This window comes from Megascapheus bottae, unplaced genomic scaffold (assembly GCF_031878675.1).
Source record: "Megascapheus bottae isolate mThoBot1 unplaced genomic scaffold, mThoBot2.hap1 HAP1_SCAFFOLD_37, whole genome shotgun sequence".
NCBI classification, from domain to species: Eukaryota; Metazoa; Chordata; class Mammalia; order Rodentia; family Geomyidae; genus Megascapheus; species Megascapheus bottae.
In genome coordinates, this window is record NW_028327804.1 from 3,612,699 (window position 1) to 3,633,226 (window position 20,528).

The 20,528-nt window shown below is 39.3% G+C and overlaps 1 pseudogene; it reads right to left on the bottom strand.

Moving 5' to 3' along the window:
* Window positions 1-2,356: 2,356 nt before the first annotated feature.
* Window positions 2,357-6,850, bottom strand: LOC150039173 (sperm motility kinase Z-like; annotated as a pseudogene).
* Window positions 6,851-20,528: the final 13,678 nt, after the last annotated feature.

A 20,528-nucleotide genomic window follows, 5' to 3' on the forward strand; every position in this document is an offset into this window, starting at 1 on the left:
AGCAGAGATTTGTAATAGAGCAAAACCTTGATACATAAGGACATATAGTATGATGCTTAATGAAAGGACCTCTAGGATATAGAAATAAAAGCTATAGAATGAGAGATTGTTGTCCTTAATGTACTAAGTTATTTCTCATCTCTTTTGCTGTCCCTTGGTTATCTCATATTGTTACAGTATCTCACTTTTGTATTGGATATATTGGATATATTTGTATTTGGTTATTTGAAATTGGATAGGGAAGGGGGGAAAGACAAGATGAGGGGTCGGGGGGGAGGGAAATGGGGACCAAGACATGAGAAATGTATGTGAATTAATGAACCTTCTATCTGGTGAATATAATGTAATCCTTCCATTAATTACAATAAAAATATATGAAAAAATAAATAAATATAAATGTAAATAAAACAAGGTTTCAAACTTTCCAGGGAAGGTGCCAACTTCCCAACAGGAAAATACACAAGAATGACAGTCTGGGGCTAAATAAAGCAATTAAAGTAAGAATTTCTCTCTAACATAAAAAGAGGAGCAAAGGCTGGGCAAGTGGTCAAGTGGTAGATTACTTGCCTGCCAATCACTGGGCTCTGAATCAAAACCTCAGTACTGCCAAGGGACAAAATATTGTAAAAGCACTAAAACTTAAGGAAAATTTCAGATATTAGAATAATGGCTCATATGGAGGTACACACCTATAATCCCAACACTTGAGAGAAGTTTACATAAAGAATTAAAATGTGCTGTGCGATGTGGCTCCCACCTGTAATCTTTGTTATGCAGGAGGCTGAGATCTGAAGATCAAAGTTCAAAGCCAGCCCAGACTCAAAAGGACCTGAGATTCTTATCTTCAGTTAACCTCTAGAAAACAGGAAGAGGGGCAAAATGGGCTGAAGACCTTAGGGACAACACCCAGGCCAAGGGGTAGGGTGGTAGCCTGCTGCTGAAGTTCTCAAGGACAGCTTCAAGGCGGACTTCAAATTTCATGACCCACAAAAAAGGAATTGTAATGATTAGAATAAAGTAAGTTAAACTATATTTTTAAAGAGCAGGGTGCAGTTCAAATATGGGTAAACTTACCTTACATGTGTACAACTCTGATGCAATTCTCCAAATATTATCTTCTTTAATAACTGTTCATTCAATCCCCCCTGTATGGAATCTTTCCTGGGGAATCCTAGCGCAGTTGACACAGCTCTCTGGTTTGCTGGAATGAGGACAATGCTGGATACACAACATTCTGAACTCCATGAATGGCTCCTTTCTATAATTCTTGGAGTATACTCCTTGAAAAATCTTTCACATCCCAGTAACAGGGCCTTCCAGATCTCAATTGCTATCGTCCTTGATAAAATTCATGGCTCTCCACCCATTTCTCTAGATTTTTCTCTGCTCTGGGTCCTCTATAGTGCAGTTGCCTCTATGGTCGTTATCTTTCTATCCACCACTATCCTGCCTGATTTTCCCCTCAAATTCAATTTTGGTTTCATTATGAGGCTGCCCCAAGGGAAGAGCATTTTCCTCCAGTGAGCAGGGTCTTCATTTTTTAACTATGTAGGAAGGAGGAGAAGTCAGAGCCCAGTGTTGCCTGTGTGGGGAACACACGGTATCAGTTTCCTACACAGATTCCTTTGGAGCTGTTTACATTCACATCAGAAAATCTGTCCCATCCCAGTACAGACTCCTTACAGTTCTAAACTCTTGATACTGATAACAAACCAGGAAATAAACCTCAAAATCCAAATATTTTTCCTGCCATTCTTCTTAAGTGCTAATTTGTCTGTGAAGTCCCAAGACGTAGTCTAACAAGGGAAATCCCTGACCAGAAGGTAATTTTTTAAGTGTTAGACCACTGCTTTGAGTAATACTAACACCCATCCTAGCCCCTTGATGCCAAGATTTAGGGTAATGAGACTCTTTACTAAACCCATTGTCCATGTGCTTGAGTACTGAAGAAAATATTTGATTGTTTAGTGAAATAGCATCATGTCATACTTAAGGGTTCAAGCTGGAACCCCCAGCTCAGAAGGTGCAGGCATTTTCAGGCCACCTTTCAGCTTACTTTTTTATCTCTGGGAAACTAGCTGTGATATTTGGACTATCACCCAGTGAATCCTATAGCACTTGGCACACTACCTGGCAGTGCTAGACTCAGGCTTCTGAAGGGCACACTGGGCACAGGGCTGTATGAACTTACTGCAGGACTCCTGCAAGAAGCGCTTTGTGTTCATGCCTCTGCCTCTCTGATATGGCATCACTAATGAAAGTCTCCAAGAAGCCCTGAGTCCCATGGCTTCAAACTGTTCTCTGAAATAACTCTGTTTCTAAGCGGTGCACATTAATTTTGGGGCCACACACAGAATCATATTCTGAGAAAAGTGATGGCAAGCAGGCTAGCCACTATCCTCCAGCCGTGCTGCTTATTGGACTCAGTCTTTATGGAACTATCTTGTGGCTTCCCAGAGGGAAATCTTTTACTATTGCTTAAGAAACAAGAGCAGCCAATGGAAACCTTAGAATCCTGGTCTGAGACTATGCTGGGATTGGGGTTCCTCTGTAGGTAGCACAGGCCCTTGGCAGGCAGAGTGGCACTTAGACCTCTCTTTAGAGGGGACTACATGTCATCATAAAGCAATGGAAATTCAGAAGACAAGGCATAAGTGTGAAGCCCAGCAGGTAAACTGGCCATCCTCCCTCTAGGGAGAGATAAGTTGGAAAGGTCTGCAGGACTCGGGCATGGTGGCACAGTTGTAGGCACTCTTTTAATGTGGACACTGCTGGCAGTCTGTTTTAAGTTTTCTTTGATCAAAAGGTATGTGCCCATGGCCTCATTGAATGTTCTGTCCTGAATAGATCTCTGGATCTCACATATGTGAGATCCATATCACACATTACTTTAAGGATAATGGGGTCCAGCATATTGGGTAGTGGCTCATCAGGGCACAAGGATTATTTCTCAACTGGTTTAAGCCACTTGTGCTCCATTATCTGTTCAATATTAGGCCTCTGCTTTGGGTCTGCAGTTAACAGTTGCAATATTACATTTTGTTCTTTTGCTGCAGGTAATATGGAACAACATACTTGGTCTTGAGGACTAGTGACTGTACCTGGATCACATTCCTACATTCAAAGGGGAATTTTCACATTGTAATAAAATATAAAAGCACACCTAAGCTCCAGACATCCACCTTACAGGCATCATATCTTTCTCACAAGAACATTTCAGGGGGACAGAATAGCACAGCACCACATACATTCATCAGCAACTGCCCTGGGGTGAATCAGATGCTCAGAACAAAGTGGACTGACCATGATGTTGCCTTTTGCATCCAACAGGATGTTGTTGGGCTTAAGGTCTCGGAGTGCAATTGTATTCTGATGGAGGTAGTGAGTAGCATTTACAATCTGAAGAGTCTCCTGGCTTCATCTTCATACAGTTAGTGGGATTTTCTGATCATCCAGGAGGTGTCCCCTAAGGGCCAGTTCCATAATGAGAAACACATACTCTTCCTTCTCCATCACCTGGTACAACTTGATGATATGTTTGTGTTGTATTCTCTTATAAATGTCCACGCCATTCTTTATCTGGCAACTGGAGCAGTCTTCCTGCTGCAGTATTTTAACTGTCACCTTGGTGCTTGTGAGGTGGTGATGGGCCAGCTTCACTTGTCCATAGCCACATTTGTCAATGAACTCATTTGGTATTGTTCAATGATCTCCACTTTCAAGGAGCTTGAGGATATTTTGTATTCTGGCATCCTTCTACTGCAATGGCCAGTAGCAAGTCTACCTAAAAAGTAAAAAATAAAATAGGAGACCACCCAGAAACAAAAACAAACAACAAAAAGAAATATCAAAACTCCAACAACAACTTCCCCCAACCAAAAACTAATCATCAGTAGCTTCCAGTGGGTCGCCTACAAGAGCTTCCAGCGCTGTTAACTGACAAAGATTGGAGCACAGTGGCTTCTGTAACCTGTGGGACTTCTCACAATGGATTACTCACAGCCAGGCTTAGTAACATCATGGAAAAATGAAGCAATCAAAGTCAAAACCAGTGACATCAGAGAAAAAGTGTATCAATCAGACCCTGGCACTATTGACACTCTGTCTCTTAGGCCTTTAACAACTGTTGCTAAGGACTCTAGGTGGGCTGGAGGTTGCTATGGTCTTTTTCATAGTGGCATTTCTGAAACCACTAGGAATAGAGTCAATGTCTTATGGCTTTCTAGATAATTCCTGTGTCTTATAAATTGCTTCCATGAAGATACTGTTCAGTAGCTTCCATTCTTGATGGCACTGTATCCTATGTCATTTTCCAGCAATGACATGACACAAAGACCATCCTTTTCTTTTTTTATCATATATTTTTATTGCAATTAATAGAAAGGTTACATTATATTCACCAGATAGAAGGTACATCACTTCACAAACATTGATACCCTTTCTCATGTTTTGGTCCCCGTTTACCTCCCCCCACACCCAACCGTCATCTTGTTTTCCCTCCTTCCCTATCCTATTTCAAATAACCAAATACACACATATACAATATATCAGATATCAAGATAAAATACGGTAAAAATGTGAGATAACCAAAGGACGACAAAAGAGATGAGAGATAACATAGTACATTAAGGACAACAATCACTCATTCTATAGCTTTTGTTTCTATATCCTGGAGGTCCTTTCATTTAGCATTATATTACATGGCCTTATGTATCTAGGTTTTGTTCTATTGTAAATCTCTTGCTAGGAGAGCCCAAGGTTTCTACTGATTAGGACAAATGAGGGAAACCATTGAGCCTATGTTCCTTTGAGTTTGGCTTAATTCATGAAATATGATTTTTTTGTAAGCCTTTCCATTTCCTTCCAAATGGGGCAGAGTTGTTCTTTCTGACAGCAGCATAGAATTCCATTGTGTACAAATACCACATCTTGTTGATCCATTCATCAACTGAGGTACATCTGGGTTGGTTCCATATCTTTGCTATTGTAAATCATGCTGCACGGAACATCATTGTGCTAGTGGATTTAGTATGTCCTTGTTTCTGGACAATTGGTTAAATACAAAGTAGTGGAATTGCTGGGTCATAGTGAAGCTCTATGTTTAGTCTTTTGAGGAGCTGCCATACTGCTTTCCATAGTGGTTGAATGAGTTTTTGCTCCCATCAACAGTGTAGTAGTGATACCTCCTGGCCACATCCCCTCCAGCATCTGTTGTTATTAGATTTCTTGGTCCTGGCCATTCTGACTGGAGTGAGGTGTAATCTTAGAGTTGTTTTGATTTGCGTTTCTTTTATGGCCAGAGATGTCGAGCATTTCTTCAGGTGTCTATAAGCCATTCTTATTTCTTCTCCAGAAAAAGACTCTGTTTAAGTCTTTGGCCCATCTTTTAATGCTATGGTTGTTTCTTTGGAAATTCCTTTGGGAGTGATGCAAGTTTTTGAGCTGTTGATATATTTTAGATATAAGGCCTTTGTCCATTGTATGGTTAGTGAAGATCTTCTCCAATTCTGTAGGCTTTCTAGTTAATTTGCTAGCTATGTCCTTTGCCATACAGAAGCTCTGCAGTTTAATGCAGTCCCACTTATCCAGACTTTCTCTAATTTGTTGTTCTTCTCAAAGACCATCATTTTCAAGGACAGCTGTGTCCTATTATTTGCTTCTCCAGGACCAGGGTTAGGCTGGCTTTGAAGTACAATCCTCACAATTCACCATCCTGAGAAGGTAGGATTTTAGGCCTGAGCATTCATATGGAGCTCATCTCTCATTTTTGAAGGAAATCATTTTTAATTTCAGGAGTGTCTTTAGATATGTCCCTTTCTTTGCATTTTAAATTTCTTGCACCTGCTGTCTATTATAGCTGTTCTATCTTCTAATCAGAAATTGGTCATATTATCATTCACTTCTTGGTACTATGTTGTGTGTTTGTGGTTTGGGCAGTTCTCTGTCTTTCATTCTTTAATTAGAATCTGTGTTAGTGTGGACCACTGACATTATTCTACATCAATTTGTTGAGCTACTAAATTCCTGGATAAAAGGGTTCATGTTTTAAGTCAATATTGGGAGAGTTTTGATCATTATTCATCAAATACCATGCATTTCTTTTATTCTTTCCTTATATTACTTCCCCAAAGCATATATTAATCATTTTTGTGTGTTTATAGAATCATACATATATTCACATTGCAGGCTACACATTATACATATATACTACACATTACACTTACTCACATTATATATGTGAATATAGTAAACTAAACGTATATACATTGACATATTTTTATTATATGTACATTTACAGACATATTTTTCCCCATAACTTCTACTTTGCGGTTATGATGGAAAGTCTAGACTGGTACCAGCTAGTCCATCAGAGTTAAGAAGAAGAAGTTTTCCTCTCTGTTCTTGGTAAAAAGAAAGGTGAATTGGCAAGGATATTCAAACAGTTCAAGCAGACCTAGCCACATTGCCCCTTTCTTTGATTTTTGTTAGGTTTTGAGTCCATCACCATTGGCTCTCTTCCAGTGTGTGCTGTGATCTTTTGCACTGTGATCCAGTTTTCTTTTGCAGTTCCTTGGCATGCTAGCCTGTGTCCAAAAAAGGAGATGATTCAACGTCAGCTTGCCATGGGTGCCCCTGCCTCTGCATTGATGTCAAGGCCTCTGCAGTTCCTGAGTTGTCCTTGGCAGATGCCACTGTGCCAGGTCTGCTGAATGCTTTCTGCGTGTTGCAGAAACAGCGGTTCTTTTGTATGTGATTCAGAGGTGTGTGGTGGAGCCTGGGGTGCAGCTATGCTGGTGACTATGCAAGGAGCAGATGCTGAAGGCCTCTCTGGTCTCCTTTCAGAAGACATGGGCAATTGGAGGGAACAGAGTCTGAGCTCAAGAAGTCCATGAGCATATGTCAGGAAACAGAGCTGGAGGGGAGGGGCTGTCAAGATTGATTAGTGTGTGTGTGTGTGTGTGTGTGTGTGTGTGTGTGTGTGTGTGTAGAACCAGTGATGAACCAGTATTCGTGGTCTGCCAGCTTCCAAATGACAAATGAAAAGCTAGACTTGATACCACCCAGCGATATTGCCCCAGAAGGTCCCATGCTAGTGATGGACAGATTGCCAAAGACCACTTTGGAGGGAACAGCAGAGCTGGTGCTGAGGTGGGCAATGCAGTGCCTGAACTGGTGGGCCTGGACTTTGCAGTGGGCACTGGAGATTCCCTAACACTGCAGAGCCAGAGAAGCTGGAGCCCAAGGAGATGCCAGACTCTGAATTACATAGTACTCTCTAAAAACCACTTTAACACATGGAATTTGAATAGGAAGCTATTAAATAACACCTGGGTTACAAAACAAATTAGAGACATTAGAAAGTTTGTATGATGCAATGGAAATGAAAATACATCACAAAGGATAAACAAGATTAGAGATGCCACGGGAACAGCCAGAATACAGGATATCCAAATAATCATAAATAACTCTATCTAGAATTTATATTTACTGAAATAGTAAAATTTAGAAGAAATGAATGATTTTTTTAGTGTGTGTGGGTTATGTGGCTAGAACTCAGCCTATGTGCTCTCCCTGAGCTCTTTAGTTCAAGTCCTACTCTTGAGCCAAGCTCTCCTTTCCATTTTCTAAAGGTTAATTGGAGATAAGATTTTCACATGCTTTTGTGCCTGGGCTAGCTTTGACCTTGACCTTCAGATCTCAGCCTCCTGAGTAGCTAGGATTACAGGTGTGAGCACCACACCGGCAGATTATTTTTTTTAAATACACATAAGCTACCCAAATTGAACCAAGAAAAGAGAAATGAACCAAACTACCCAGATGCCCCACCACAGATGAATGGATACAAAAAATGTGGTAAATATATATATAATGGAATTCTACATAGCCCCCAGACAACATAAAATAATGACATTCATTGGGAAGTATATGGAACTACAGCAAATCATGTTGAGTGAGATAAGCCAAGACAAAAAGAATAAAAGAAATATGTTCTCCTTGATATGTGGATATTAGATCTAAACAATACAAGAGTGATGACAATGTTGAGATAATCCAGGTCATTGACATAAATTTGGAGATATAAAAACACAGCTATATAGACATATAGGACACTGAAAGGATATATATTCTATTGACCTATATTGATATATAGATTGATATGTTTCTGAGACATACAAATATTCAGGTTAATTTTAATTCTGTTCTTAAATTTATGTACCGGTGATTGCATAGTGTTTTTTTCTTGAATACTTGAGTGTAGAACATGACAGTTGAAATATGATGTGAAAACTCAATTTTAATTAAAAATAAAGATACTCCAAATTCTGTAATCATTTTTAAGATACAACACATTTACTTTAACTATTCTCAAAATGGTAGAGAACTTGGGGCCGGGAGTTTGGCCTAGTGGTAGAGTGCTTGCCTAGCATGCACGAAGACCAGGGTTCAATTCCTCAGTACCACATACATAGAAAAAAAGCCGGAAGTGGTGCTGAGGCTCAAGTGGTAGAGCTCTAGCCTTGAGAAAGTCCAAGGACAGGGCTCATGCCCTGAGCTCAAGCCCAGTACTGGCAAAAAAAATGGTAGAGAACTAGACTTGAGTAAAAGAGCTCTAAGACAGCACCCAGGTCCTGAGTTCAGGCACCATAACTGACAACAAAAGAAAAAGAAAACTTAAACTAAAGCAAGTACTTTTCTATTTTGTTTCTTTATGTGTGTGCTAGTAGCAGAAGCTGGTTTTTGTCACTTATGCCACATTTCCACTTCTGGTTTTGAGTGTGTGTGTGTGTGTGTGTGTGTGTGTGTGTGTGTGTGTGTTTACTTGAAGAGTCTCCTGCGCTGGTCTGCACAGGTGAGATTTGAGAATCAAGCCTCAAATCTCTCTCTCTTGGTCAACTGAGATGACAGGCAAGAACTACCAGCATGTGGTTCTAGTTTTTAAATACTAAATAGAATATTTTACACTTATGGCACATCTAGAATTAGACTCATCTCCTTTCCAGTGCTCAGCAGTCACTGGGGCTAAGGGCTACTGTAATGTATAGTAGGCCAAGGCCAAATAGAGAAATCAAAAGTCACAGTAAGAAAATTCATGTGTTAAAAGCCGTCATAAGGAAATTACTAGGCAAATACAATATATAGAATAGCTTATCAAACAGTTGATTTAGAATGTTCCAATTAAAACACAACATTAGAAGTAGGGCTGGTATTTTACAGTATGTGAAGCCAAAGAAACATAACGTACACCATATGAACCCTAGTGGAAAATTAAATTGAATAATAACTTAAGAACAGCAGTTTTTGCTCAACCAGGGAAATATGTATGTGTGCTGGATATAAGAATATACCTAAGAAAATACTGTGAATTTTCTTCCATGTTCATAATTAAAATATTGTGGGTGACAATGGGGGAATATTTTAAGTTTTAGAATTATAAGAGGCAAATTGTTTCATGTTTCTGTGTACTTACATAGACATACACACAGATAAAACAATGACATAAAATATTAGATTATTAACAGAGAGAAGCCACAGGTTTTTCATATTGCTTCTGTTTTTTTAAACATGTGACTGTTTTGCTAGTGTTGGGGCTGGAAAATAGTTCTTCGTGCTCTTACTTGGCTTGTTCACTCAAGGCTGGCATTCTATTGCTTGAGCACCTTCTCCATCTCTACCTTTTTATTGCCTAAATTGGTGATCAGAGCCTTGCAAACTATCCTGCGGGGGCTGGCTTTGAATGATAATACTCAGAGCTCAGCCTGGCTAGTAGCTAGGATTACAGATGTGAGCCACCAAACGCCAGACCAACATACATGTTTTGAGGACTATGAAAATGAATGACAGTATCAATGTATGTGAATTAATGCACCTTCTATCTGGCAAATATCATGTAACCCTTTTACTAATTACAATAAAAAAATAAAATAAAATAAAATAAAATAAAAAGAAAATGAATGACAGTGCTGACTGGGTCAAAAAGTGTATAAGGCACAGCCCTTGCCTCCAAACTCACAAATTTTCCTATGTAAGTTCGCTTTGAACTCAATCTCCTTAGTTGCTAGGATAATAGGTGTAAGCCACTAAGCATCAAGCTTAAGATGTGTCATTTAGATCCATAAAGGATCAAAAATCTTTGTTAAATAACAAAATCAATCAAGGCATGGTGGCTCAAGTTTGTAATCCTAGTACTCAGAAGGCTGAGATCAGAGGATGTCAGTTCAAAGCCGGTCCTAGCACTACTGTCCTTGAGACTCTTACTTCCAGTTAACCAATAGAAAACCAGAAATGGTGCTGGGGCTTATGGAACAGTGAGGCAGCCTAGAGCTGAAGAGCTCAGGGACAGCAACCAGGCTCAGATTTCAAACCCCACAACTGATTTAAAACAAATAAACAAACAAACAAAAAAAACCAGCTAATCGTTTATTTTGGTGGTTTTTAAGTACCAGACAAAGGATTTGATGTATAATTTTACTATTATTAAAATGTTGTAAAGAGAGGTTGCTTATTCATAATCTTGGTAATGCATACATTTCTCTTCGGAACAGTATCACACCTTCCTTTATTATCCCTAGTTTAATTTTTTAAAAGTTAAAAAAATAAACTTGTAGCTGATTGGGGTGGCTCATGTCTATAATTCTAGCTAATCAAGAGTTTGAGATCTGAAGATCACCATTCAAACCCATCCCAGCCAAGAAATACCATGACATTCTTAGCTTTTTTTAACTACTAGAAAGTTGGAAGTGGAGCAATGGCTCAAATGGAAAAAAATAAATAAATAAAGCTCAGGGACAATGCCCTGTGTGCAAGCCCCATACCAGCAGAAAACAAAATTTTCATTTCTGAACCCAGCCTGACAGGTAAATTCTTATTTTAAAAAAGTCTTCCAGATAATCCTGCTGTGCATATAGATTTATGAACTGAAAATTAAATCCATCCTGACATTTTGTTCAGTGAGATAAGCACTCATTAGAAGTTCTTACCTGTTTGAGTAGATGTTTCCATCATCAGTTCTAAAAGCCAAGCAACATACTTCTTTGGGTGCCAGGATGGCTATAAGAAAAGTCTCCAAATGAAAATATATGAGACAAGGGGAATAGAGAAAAGAGAATCCTTAAAATATTCAAATGTAAAATTTCTGCTTTTTAGTGCTCTAAATTTTCAATTTATTAAAAAAATAAAGGAGCCATGTGCTCACATCTGTAAACCTAGCTGAGGCTGAGGTCTGAGGATCATGGTTTGAAGCCACCCTGGATAACAAACTCCATGAGACTCTTATCTCAATTAAGAAAGGTCTCTCCCATAAATCGAAAGTGGGGGCAGGGACAATAGCCTTGCATGTACAATGGCCTGAGTTGTATTCCTCAGTACCACATACACAGAAAAAGCAAGAAGTGGTGCTATGGCTAAGGTGGTTATCTTTGAGCTAAAAATTCATTTATACTGCGCAGGCCCTGAGTTCACGCTCCACAACTCACAACAACAAAAATAAAAAACAAAGAGCTAGAGCTATAACTCAAGTGTTAGAACACTATCTTTGAGTAAAAATGTTCACATACATTGCCCAAGCCCTGAAATCAAAATGCACAATTAACCAATAAAAGGATTATAAACAAGTTTGAAGTCACTTTTAATCTCACTAACCACCTATGATGAGATTTTTTTCTTAACCAGTATTGCATCTCACTTTGCAGATAATTGAGGGCCCTACATATATATATATACATATATATATGTATATATATACATATATATGTATATATAATAGTGTTTTATAAAAGTGGGTTCAAAGAGTTAAATTATGTGCACAATTAACAGACTGTACAAAGTGATGAAAGGTTCTGTTAATAAATAAAACTTAGAAAGAGAATCAAAACTGCTCATCAATAGCTCTTAGGATTACAAGAATGGAGAATACAGCAGACAAAATCTGAAAAACATAAAGTTTGAACTATCCCACTCCTATATTATTTGCTTTTAAATTAGACAATTATTCCCTTAAGATGAAATGGGCACACATGTATCATGTTATTTAAAAAAAAGTTATGGGCTAGGAGTTTTGCCTAGTGGTAGAGTACTTGCCAAGCATGCTCCAAGACCCAGGTTTGATTACTTAGTACCACATACATAGAAAAAGATGGAAGTGGTGCTGTGGCTCAAGTGGTAGAGCTCTAGCCTTGATAAAACCCAAGGACAGTGCTCACACCCTGAGTTAAAGGCCAAGTACTGGCATTAAAATAGTGGAAAAAACAAAATTTAGGTATATGATCTAACCTGGATTCCAGATTTTATAATCTACATTTTTAATACCTCATCAATATCTTTCCATGTAAAATACTTCAAACATCTTTAACATCTCACATCATATGTGATAATAACCCTCCCTTTCTTCTTTCCTTCCTTTCCTGCTTGTCGGTCAGTCCCAGAACTCAAACTCAGGACTTCATTCATCCTAGGCTGGCACTCTGCCAGTTGAGCCACACCCTCAGCCTGTTCTGCTTTAGTCATTTGTTGAAGAGTTTGATGTTTATAAGTACACCAGATTGGAGCACAATCCTTCTCCCCACACTTTCTGAGTAAGCTGGAATTAAAATAAAAACACTGTGCTCAGCTACTGAGTGAGATGCAGTAATATGAGCTTTCTGTCTGAGTTGGACTTAAATTATAAGCAATCCTATCCAGTAATCCTATCAGTAATCCTATCCAGTCAGCTAGCTGAGATGTGATGATATCAGTTCCAAGCTGGCACAGACATGAAAGTTTGTGATACTCTCATCTCCAATTAATGATCAAAAAGTCAGAAGTGGGACTGTGACACAAGTGGCAGAGCACGAACTTTAAGCACAAAATCTCGGGAAGAGTGCCCAGGCCCTGAACTCATGATGTACCAAGATCAGCACCAAAAAAAAAAATCTTTCAGTTACTTTGATGTGCCAGAATTCTTTAGATAAGCAGATAACATTTAAAAGCAATTACCTATTTGAAAGCTTAAAGGAAATTATCACTAGTGTTATAACTTTGAACTTGACATCCTGTCAAAACTGTTGCATCAGATTTGTTCTTAGGAAAGTTGTGTTCCATACATGGATCACACTGTTCCCAATGCCTACGGCCAAACAGCCATCTGTAGACAAACCCATCAAAGGAAGACAGAGTACAGCTGTATTTTAGGGTGCCTATGACCCAACATTTTACCTGAAATGAACCAACAAAAATGGTTTAAATATAACAACAAAGCAGAGAAATGGGGGAAACATCAGTATTTTAAATGTGTGGGCTCAAAGAATTGGTAGAGATAAATCTTATAGCAGGTACTGGAAAAAAATTTTATTATTATAAGGTGGGGAACAAATTACAGTTCACTGAGATTTGGAGCATATTTACTTTCAAGGAGGTCCACTGAATTTGGAACCATAAAATTTACAAAAATTAGCCCTCCCATTTGTAGCATTCAGTGGTCTTTCCAATGAATTATAACACTGGTGACAGCTTCAATTTAGCAAAATCTAAATACATATAAAACTAGCCTCAACAAAAGGGAAAAATCAAATCCAAATCTAATGGCTCTTGTCTACAACACCAAGTGTCATACTGAGGGGAAGAGATTTCCCTAAGTTTGTACTTTTTAATGCTGTTTATTAATAGGAAGGAATTCTGAAACAGGAACAAGGCTAGAGTATGATGACTAACCCCATGTATTGCTGCTAAAATTAGAATTACTGTTCAACTAAGTTGGCTGAAACTAAATTACTTCCTATGTTTATTTCTCTTGAGGTAGAAAGTAGTAACTTTAGCCAGTTGTGGTGGCTCATACCAGTAAGCCTAGGTACTCAGGGGGCTTAGATCTAAGGACCATGGTTCAAACCCAGACCAGGCATTTAAGTCCATGAGACACTTATCTCCAATTAACCACTACAAAACAGGAATTTGAGCTGTGACTCAAGGGGTGAGGTGGTAGTCTTGAGCTGAAGAGCTCAGGGAAAATGCCCAGGCCTAGGGTTCAAGCATCATGATGAAACAAAAACAACAACAAAAGTAACAACAATAAAGATAGTGAGTTAGTCCTCCTCATATGGCATGGGGCATAAATTGAACATAACTTTCTTTATTGGGGGCTTGAACTCAGGGCCCGGATACTGTTCTTGGGCTTTCTCAAGGCTATTGGTCTACCACTTAAGCCCAAATACCACTTCTGGCTTTTTTGTGTATGTGGTAGAGAGGACTTGAACCCAGGACTTCACACATGCTAGGCAAGCACTTTACTACTACAACACACTCCCAGCCCTAAACATTCTTCAATGAGTTTTCCCTACTGCTGATGTGCTAAAGAAGATATGTTTCCATCTCTAAGACTGGGTGAGGTCCTTCTGTAGCAATCCACCTTCGTGAAGGTAGAACAAAACTGTAGTTCTCTTTGACAAGCAATCTGGAATCAGTTATGGATGAGAAAGGGTCTGGGTCATTAGATGCAAAATAATTTCATTGTTCTTTAGTGTGTGTGACGGGACTGGGATTTGAAATCAGGGATTAGTTTGCTCTCTTAATCTGTTCTGTTAATGATGGTACTGTGCAATCGAGACACACCTAGTCTAGAGAGCAAATTCCACTGAATGCTGGAAATGGGAGGACTAATTCCTAGTTTCTAATTTCTATGGAACCAAATTCACTGGATCTCCTTGGAAATAAATATGCTCCAAGATCTTACTGAATTATAATTTGTGCCTCACTTTTATATGAATACATTTTTCCCAGTACTTACCACAAGATTTATCTTTACTAATTCTTTGAGTGTGCCTTTATCACTGTTTAATTGGAGACAAGTCCCGTGGATTGTTCCTGGCCTGGAACAATGATACTCAGATCCTAAGCTACTAAGCTGCTAGGATTATAGGCAACTATAATCCCTTTAATGAACATGAAAATGGCAGCAGTACAGTTAAACTGAGAGTTTGAAAACTTTTCTGAGCCATAGAGGTTTGCCAACTGGAAGAATGACACACTGACATATGAGAAACTGAATCTGCCACATGCAACACTTTTTCAGAATATTATCTGGGATCATCAGTACCTGACACTTGTTCACTGGAAGCACTCCACTGATGGAGTCATGTCACCAACCTCTTGGCATTTTCATGTAAACATCTACTGCTCGCTGAATATATATTATTTACTCTGTATCTGTACACAAGCAGCTCTAACTTTAGATGACTTTTCCAGGTCTGAATAAATCTTTGCTAACTTTCAGTATTCCTGTCTTAATAACACATACCTGGCTCTCAATGCTGAAAAAAGAGGGGAGTCCTTGCCTTCTCCTGGGATGGATCAGAAACTAACACATAAGCTAGGAGCTCAGGCTCCAGGTCTAACTTACCTAGGCAGGAACGTTCCTGACAGGCAAGTAAGGAACCAATGCTATATACTGTTGAAACAAGATAGAAAAAAAGCAAGTAATTCTGCTTTATTGATATAGAGTCTATCACAATCGAATATTTACACCACTGAGGCCTCGAGAGCAACTCAAGATTTAAACAGTATGGTCTTTGCTTCCACTGCTGGAGGAGCAGTTCTTTGTTTCTGGAATTGCTGCCTTATTTTTCCCATTGGGGGGTTTGGGTTATTTTATGGGAGAGATGGTACTTCTGTTTCTAATTTACATTGAATCTGAACTTCTCAAAGAAATGTTAGTTTGCACGGATTCCAAAATTTGCTCTCTCTATGATCTATGAAACATGAAATCTTAAATATGATTCCATTTTAAATATTATCATACCCATTTTGTTTCTAAGTCTAGAGTATGATTTCTCCCTTCAATCATCTCTACCTGAATCTTTCTCTCAGTTTATGGAGACGCAATCTTCACTAGTAAGGACACACCAGGTTATAGAGTGGAGCTTATCACTGTGGCCTTGAAGCCTGCAAGCAATTTATCCTTTCTTCCTGATGTCAATCACAGCCACTTAGCTCAAAACAAAAACAAAAACAAAAACAAAACAAACATTAGGAGTATTTCTGAAAAATGAAGTAAGCACCTAGTGACTTGGCATCTCCACGCATTTGGAGGTCTGGATGGTCAGCGCCACCCAGGGAGTCCTTGGGGCAGTGCTGCACATGGCCCACACAGACCAGAAACATGGAGGCCTGGGTACCATGTCATCACCATGGGTGCCTGGGTGCCACACCAGCTGTGGAGAGTGGCAACATCCTCCATTCCAGCCCCATGACTGCCAGTGGAATAATAGATGGGAGCAACCCAGCACCAAGCCAGGTATGTTGCCATGATGGCCTCTGAGTGTCCCCCCCACCACGTTTCCCTCCCAAAGGCGGTTATGGCGGGCCCTGGCTCAGTGTGCAATCCTGCTCAAGCATGGATCTCACGTCTGCTCTCTAGCTGAGCTAGTTGAGTCCTTGTATGCACACATTGTGCTAGGTGACTTAATCTATCTAGGAGAACAGAGGTCTTGCTCTTACTGCAGCTCAGCCCTGAGGTTAGGTAGCAGAGTTCCTATAGGAAAGTGTGAAATCAAGGGATTAGAGTGGCATCTTGCTAGGTTCAAGCATTATTACATAAAATAGTGTACATGTACGGGAGCAGGTCTTGGGGCTTGAACTCATGATCTGTGCATAGTCCCTGAGCTTTTATGCTCAAGGCTAATATTGTAACACTAGAGACACAGGTCCACCTCTGGCATGCTCCTTCCTTCCTTCCTTCCTTCCTTCCTTCCTTCCTTCCTTCCTTCCTTCCTTCCTTCCCTCTCCTCTCTCTCTCACTATCTCTTTCTACACGCCACTAGTCAGTAGAATGTAGTGTGCTCTTGACCTGAGCAAAGGAATTAATGAACCAAAATACCAGCATGAAGAAAAAAACCAATCACTTAATTAACTAATTAATTAATTTTTGTGGGTCATGGGGCTTGAACTCTGGGTCTGGATGTTCAGCTCAAGGCTACCACCCTACCCCTTGAGCCACAACCCCACTTCTCCTTTGCTAGTGATTACTTGGAGATTAATCACTGGTCTTTAGAGTCCAGGCAGGCTTTGAACTGTGATCTCAGATCTCAGCCTCCTGAGTAGCTAGGAATACAGGCTTGAGCAACCTCACCCAGATGAACTTATTTTACTTAAGGCTAGCCCTCTGTCACTTGAGTCACAGTGTCATATCTGGCATTTTCTTTTCATGCAGTACTGAAGAATTGAACCCAGGGTTTCATGGATGTAAGGCAAGCACTCTACCACTACACCACATTCCTAGCCACAATTGTTCCAGTTTCTGAGGAAGGAGGTTATATATGGAATTTGGTGTCCAGTTTATGAGTTCAAGCCCCATGACTGACATGGAGAAAAAACACAAAAAACAGAAAAGAAAAAAAAACACTTTTTAAGTTTTACACCCAGAACCTGAATTCAGGTACCAATACACACACACACACACACACACACACACACACACACACACACACACACACTGAAACTGGTCACATCAGAAAGAAATTCTAACACTTGACAATTCCAGGAGATTAGGGTGTTCAGAAATACAAGCTTAAAAAAAGCAAAACAAAATGAAACAAAAGAGAAGGGTTTAATGTGAACAGATGCAGCAGTAGACTGACTGGATAAATCATGGAAAATGAACTAAGTGAGTTGCAGGCATGGATGAGGGGGAAAAAACTGGGACACAGGCAGAGAGGAGGTGGTTCATTGTCCAAAAAGAAATGGGCTCATACCTGACTTATGTGTCCTTAACTTCTCATTACATCACCTTCATAATAGCAATAGAAATGTAAAAAGTAATTAAATAGAAAAAAAGAATCTCATACTTTCTTCACTAACTTGCCTCAATCTTCTAGATGTCCTTTGCAGCTAGTATTCAAAACAACTGTTAGCTGCCTCTAAAGTTTTATATAAATGAAATCATATGGTGTTGAACTCAGGACTTTGTATTCTTTCACAGTTTTTTTTTTTACTCAACTCAAGTGCTCTACTGCTTGATCCACAACTCCCACTGACTTTTAGCCAGTTAATTGGAGATGGGGCAATTCAGGCTTTCCTAACTGTAGTGGCTTTAAAGCACTGATCATCTAGTTGCCAGTTGTTTCCAGAGCAAATGTATTTATAAGTCACCAGAGCATACCACACTGCTAATTTTGTTTTGTGGGGTTTTTTTCATTTATTTGCTTTTTGTCAGTCTTAGGGCTTGAATTCTGGGGCCTGGGTGCTGTCCTTCAGTAATTCAGCTCAAGGCTACAACCCTACCCTTTGAGCCACAATGCCACATGCTTTAGTGCCTGGGCTGTCTTTGAACTGCGATCCTCAGATCTCAGCTCCCGGAGTAGCTAGGATTACAGTGGTGCACCATTGCTTCTGGCCCTCTATGAAATTTCTGAGGACATTGAGGTCAACTGCCTTGGGTAGCATGTACCTATTGGATGGAGATTGCGTCTATTCAGGGGCAGATGACTCCTACAAGTACAAATGGCTGACTCCCAGACAAAATCAGGCCAGGCCTTCTAAGGTCAGTTAGAGTTTAATAATAGAGGTGAGCAGAGTCATGCATGAAAATGTTCAAGCAGGGCCCCAGCAAACCAGGAAGAACCACGAGAAGCCCCGCCTAACAAGTAGAGCTGTCACTGAAAAGATTCAGGGCTTGTGTGGAAAATCGAAGGATCAGGCACACTGAGTTATGGCAGAAAGGAAAGACATGTTCAAAGAACCAAGCAGAATTATGGATAGAGAAATCACGTTGAAATAGCTGCTGCTACCAATGGATTTTTGACTACAGAAAACTGACGCAAACTTGGCCACCTGCCATTAATAATTAGAAATAATTAAACTAATCTAAAACAATTAAAATCCAGGATTTCATGGCTCACTCTAGTAATCCTAAGTAATCAAAAGGTTGAAATCTATGGATTGTTGTTAGAAGCAAGGCCTAGGAGGAAAGTTTGTGAGATTTATTATTTTTGCAGAGGGTGGGGAAGGTCAGATCATGGGACTTGTTGTGTCCCTAAGCTTGCTTTTGTAAATGCAAGCACCTTGCCAATTTAAACCACAGTGGGACTTCTGGTTTACTGCTGGTTAGTGAGAAAAAAAAGAGGTGCTGGGTGCAGTGGCTCATGCCTGTAATCCTAGCTACTCAGGAGGCTGAGATCTGAGGATCAAGGTTAAAGCCAGTCCGGGCACAAAAAGACCTGAGACTCTTATCTCCAATTTACCTCTAGAAAATGGGAAGTGTGGCTTGACTCATGAGTAAGGCAATAGCCTTGAGCTGAAGAGCTCAGGATCAGTGCCCAGGCTTTGTTCAAGCCCATGACCCACAAAAAAACCCCAACTTTTCTGCCCAGGCTCTTATATAAATATACATAGTACTTATAATATATGACAACATAATATATACTCATATATAAACAGTAATATAATACCAATTTAAAATATATTATTATAACTATGCTTGTTTCATTTTATTACATATTATGTAGCATGCATTTTATATATATTAAAATAATATATTGACAATGAGGGAAAACATTGAGGCTGTGTTCCTTTGAGTCTGGCTTACTTCACTTAATATGATTTTTTCTAAGTCTTTCCATTTCCTTACAAATGGGGCAGAATTGTTCTTTCTGACAGCAGCATAGAATTCCATTGTGTACAAATACCACATCTTGTTGATCCACTCATCAACTGAGATACATCTGGGTTGGTTCCATATCTTTGCTCTGGTAAATAGTGCTGCAAGAACATCGTGTTGATAGTGGATTTAGTATGTCTTTGGTTTTGGACAATTGGGTAAATGCCAAGTAGTGGAATTGCTGGGTCATAGGGGAGCTCTACGTTTAGTCTTTTGAAGAACTGCCATACTGCTTTCCATAGTGCTTGAACGAGTTTGCACTCCCACCAACAGTGTAGTATTGATCCCTCCTGGCCACATCCCTGGCAGCATCTGTTGATAGGGCTCTCCTAGCAGAGATTTACAATGGAACAAAACCTAGGTACATAAGGCCATATAATATCACTTTAAAAGAATGGACCTCTGGGATATAGAAACAAAAGCCATACAACGTGTGATTGCTGTCCTTAATGTAGTATGTTATCCCTCATCTCTTTTGCTGTCCCTTGATTATTTCATATTGTTACAGTATTTCACCTTGTTATGTGATATATTGGATATATGCGTATTTGGTTATTTGAAATAGGATAGCAAAGGGGGAAAACAAGATGAGGGGCAGGGGTAGGGTGAGGGTATCGGGGACCAAGACATGAGAAAGGGTATCAATGTTTGTGAAGTAATGCACCTTCTATCTGGTGAATATAATGTAACCCTTCTATTAATTACAATGAAAATATATAGAAAAGAAAAAATAATATATTGAGCATAATAAAATATGTGAAATAATATAATATGTAACATAATGTAATATATGATAATATATTATATATGCAATATATATTGCATGCACAGTATCATTGTAAAATATTATATCATAATATCATGTATCATATATTATATTTACTACATAATAGAAGATACACAATAC